Genomic DNA, 4,645 nt, shown 5'->3' with positions numbered 1-4,645 from the left:
TTATAAAATAACAATTCGTTGCAATTTTTTCAACAATTTCGGTTTAAACAATATGGCACTGGATTACCCCATGGCAACATGCATTTATATTATTAGTGGGGTAAAGGATCTCATGAAAAAATTGAGGTGGAATAGTACTCATGCGCCGATTCCTCCTGTATTAAGTTCAAACCTCGAAGTGCGAAGTTTAAGTGCCAAACGTCAGCTTAAACCACTTTTCAGATTTTATAGATGGCGTTTACCGATAAACTTTGGTTACCGGCGGTTTAAAGGTAGTTTAAAGAAGAATGAAGAATCATCAGCATTATCGATTTACTTCATGCTAATGTAGTATTAGCAGATAAATAGAGATGGTGACAACTAACAAAAAATAGAGCAGTTATGTTAAACGAGTTTAATCCATAGTTTAAACTTCGATTTTATTACCAGCTTCACCATAAACTGTAAAAGTGCACCTTACTGGTTATAGATAGTCTCTGATACGTCTTTTATTTGAGATTATCTCTATTTGTTAAAGCAAAATATGGGGCTCGTGTAGAATTTGAATCTATGACCTCCACAATTTATATAATCAAAATGGTATTCTCACCAATTGAGCTAACGAGCCTTCATGAATATGAATTAAAGTAATAAAAACGAAATTTCCTTATGAGATATGCTAATATCCAAAAATAATTTGTGAATATTGCAGAAGTATTTATTCTGTCAACGACTATATGATAATAGATAGATTACAATTATATTGAATTGAAGAATGATATTAGGTAATTCGACACCCTATGGTTTCTACTTCAAAGAAATGGCCCAATTAATTTTAGTTTCAAAGTTTCAAACTTTAGTCACCATAAAAATAGAAATGGTGCCGAACGCGGATAAGTGAACTTATAGGCGCGTGCAAGTGTGGCCTGAATTGCGGTGAATGCAGATTCGTACTCATGCTAATATGTAATAGTGATAGATGCTTACTAAATAAAAATAATATTGATCATTTTATACATTCATTACATTTTATACATTATTATATAATTTTCTCTGTGTTTTTTTGGAATTTGGTTTGCTTCGCAAGATATTTATTTGTATTAGGAAAATTATCTAATTGGTGAATTCGCAAACTAGAAAAATACAACCACTCTAATGAAGAGTTTTTTAATTATTTAAATATGTTGTTATTTTTCCATCACATAAATTGAAGTGATATTTTAATAACACTTTCAGGGAGATGGATCACATTACCGTTAATCACAATCCATATAAAAAAATTGGTTGAGTTGATTTCATTAGAAAACTAGCAATCAGTGCACGGATATCAATGGAAAAGTTATAAAAGGTATTTTAGAATATACTTGGTGGCCTCACACAAATTGGTAGAAATGGGCAATGCACAAACGCAAAACCATCTGAATTATTTTCGATATCATTTATATTCGTTGGATGCTCGATGGACGAATGAACATTTAGAAGTTTAACAAAAAACAAGACCCTTCAAAGTAAACAGGGCAGATAACATCTCCTTTGGGTAGAGCCTAATCAACTCTTTCTGTAGCCTCAATCCACATATCTTTTTTGGAAACCTGAAAATAAATATTAAAACTAGGATACCTTTACTTATAGTTTTTACGTATAAAGAACTTAGTTTAGTTACTAAGTTATATACTTACTATATATATACTTACCCCAACTAGGTGACAGATTAAAAAATGAAGAAACGAAGGCAAAAGGAAAACAAGTATAGTGTATACAAAAACTACTAAAGAGAAAAGGGTTATCTTTGACATATTTTCAAGTTGGAAACTGTGAGTAAAGATTCGTAGATTCTTCACGAAAAAAAGCATATGTCCATTGAAAAATGAACCTGAAAACTTCATTTGATTTTCTCATATACGTGCTTTTCAGATAAAAGTATCCACCTTTAATAACTTTTGTAATACTGGTATTTAGAAAAAATCCAAAAACATGTCAATTTATGTTGGAAGGGGCAAGCATTATGGCTTATTTAAACTTACTGGAAAAGCCACCCCCTCACCCCTAGCAGCATCCCCTTTATTTTTTTAAATTACTTTTCATATTTTTTATGTAAAATTTGGATACTCCTCTTTGAGCTGATTTCAAAAATGTATAATACTTGTAGGTTAAAGTGGTTAGTTTATGAGATAAACAATTTTTCTTTTAAGAGCACAAATTTTACTTATTATTTACTTTCACCTTATTTGCCTGTACTAAAATGGGTTGTACAACAGTTCAAACTCTTTAATCTTTTTAACTGTGCTATTTATTATGAAGTTACAATAAGTGTTCAAAATGAGTACCATTCACTTCCATACAATGGTATAATCTATTTTGAAATGCCTCTCTGACATTGCTTAATACGGCTGGATTTAATTGTCGACATTCATTTTCTATCCTCTCTCGTAAATCATCCAGAGATTCTGGTTGGGTAGCACAAACTTTTGTTTTTAAATACCCCCATAAAAAGAAGTCTAGGGGTGTTAAATTCGGTGACCTAGGTGGCCACTTCATCATCTGCCCCCTTCTACCTATCCAACGAGCGGGGAATGTTTCGTTTAAAAATTGTCGGACAGGCATAGCATAGTGTGGGGGAGCTCCGTCTTGTTGAAATACCAGTAAATCTTCGGAAAGGTTATCATCATTTTCTATTATTGTTGTAATACGTGGGTCAACCCCTTCCCTGAGTAACTCAAGATATGATTCACCATTTAAATTTCCGTTGATGAAGAAAGGTCCGACAATGTGGTCACCTAGGATACCACACCAAACGTTTAACTTTTGGGGATGTTGTGTATGGAATTCACGCATAATATGTGGATCACTTTCAGCCCAATATCTACAATTATGCCTACTTACTAAGCCATTTAATGACCATGAGCATTCATCAGAAAAGCAAATATTGTTTAACAATTGTGGATTGTTATTGATAATTTGCGTCATTGATTCGCAAAACTCTAGACGACGATCAAAATCATCTTCATTCAACTCGTGCACCAACTTAACTTTATATGGGTGGTACTTGAATTTATGTAGAACTCGGAAAACTGTAGAAGATGAAACACCGATCGCTCTACTTATTGTTGACAACGATTGGGGTTGTTGAGCCTCTAAGCTGACTTGCCCTAAAATTGCCACTTGGATTGCTTCGTTATTTACGAGTCCCTCTCGCTTATGCACTTTATTGCAAACAGACCCTGTTGTGGTAAATTTCTCCATCAGTTGAATTACATACTTATGAGTTGCATGTCTTCCGTCATGTAATTCGTTAAATATTCTAGCAGCAGCTCTTGCACAATTATTATTTTGGTAGTATAAACCTACAATTTCAATTCTTTCTTGCAAATAGTAAACCATTTCAGAGAAACAAAATAAATAGTGTATCAAATTACACTATCAATAGTGACTACAAATTCTAGTTGACAATGTCAAACTTTAATAAAAAGTAGAGTTTTTTGTTGTTTGGATTTTTTAAGTAGAATAAATAGCACAGTTAAAAAGATTAAAGAGTTTGAACTGTTGTACAACCCATTTTAGTACAGGCAAATAAGGTGAAAGTAAATAATGAGTAAAATTTGTGCTCTTAAAAGAAAAATTGTTTATCTCATAAACTAACCACTTTAACCTACAAGTATTATACATTTTTGAAATCAGCTCAAAGAGGAGTATCCAAATTTTACATAAAAAATATGAAAAGTAATTTAAAAAAATAAAGGGGATGCTGCTAGGGGTGAGGGGGTGGCTTTTCCAGTAAGTTTAAATAAGCCATAATGCTTGCCCCTTCCAACATAAATTGACATGTTTTTGGATTTTTTCTAAATATCAGTATTACAAAAGTTATTAAAGGTGGATACTTTTATCTGAAAAGCACTGTACATATATATTGTGATTAGAAGAATTAAAAAAGGGCCCGTGTAGGATTCGAACCTACGACCTCCACAATTGATATAATCAGCGTGGAACTCTTACCAACTGAGCTAACGAGCCTATGAAGATAAGTTTTCATCAGGCGCATATATCGAATGCAAAATGTGCATAAATGAAACTCTTATATGTTGGTATTCAACAAATTATAAAAAGATGGCACGTGTAGGAATCGCTCTTACGACCTCGTAGAAACTTATATAATTCAAAATAGTTTCTTTATTTTTTAACGTTTCACGTCTTGACCTTTTTATATGTTTTTCTGGAAAAATCGTCTTGGTTTGGGTCTCTTCTGATAGAAACGTAGTTTCCAAAAATTGGTATAAAATTGACGACTTGGTCCCATTCTGATAAGTTAATCGAATTTAGAGTTTGGTAGATGAGCCCTTTCTTCGTTTCCTGGAATGTTTGCCTAGTAACATTATGTTTTTGTAGGGTCTATTCATTTGCATTTTACTCGTTTGTTTATAAAATGTTGAAACTGTTTTTATAGACAAAATTTCTTAAAAAGCGTTTTACTTTGTTAAGGACAAATTAGAGATTTCCTAAAAATCGGATTCCAGAATCGAGTATAGTTTATATAAAACGTGTCTCTAGAAGCAAGGAAGTCAAAAAATAATGTCATATTAAATACATAACGAAAGTTAAAAGCTAAACAAACGGTTTATTCTAATAAATTAGTGTGTTAAGTATAAGTGAATAATTAACCGTATGCTAG

The 4,645-nt window shown here is 32.3% G+C and overlaps 1 non-coding gene across 1 annotated transcript; it reads right to left on the bottom strand.

Annotated features, from left to right (window-relative positions):
- Window positions 1–3,909: 3,909 nt before the first annotated feature.
- On the bottom strand, window positions 3,910–3,990 carry Trnai-gau (transfer RNA isoleucine (anticodon GAU)). Its single transcript is given in 2 exon segments — window positions 3,910–3,945; window positions 3,953–3,990. It is a non-coding gene; the product is annotated as a tRNA-Ile (tRNA).
- Window positions 3,991–4,645: the final 655 nt, after the last annotated feature.

The sequence above is a fragment of the Diorhabda carinulata genome, chromosome 2 (genome assembly GCF_026250575.1).
Source record: "Diorhabda carinulata isolate Delta chromosome 2, icDioCari1.1, whole genome shotgun sequence".
In the NCBI taxonomy this organism is placed as follows: Eukaryota; Metazoa; Arthropoda; class Insecta; order Coleoptera; family Chrysomelidae; genus Diorhabda; species Diorhabda carinulata.
Note: the sequence above shows the minus strand (reverse complement) of the source record. Positions and strands in the feature narration are given on the sequence as shown.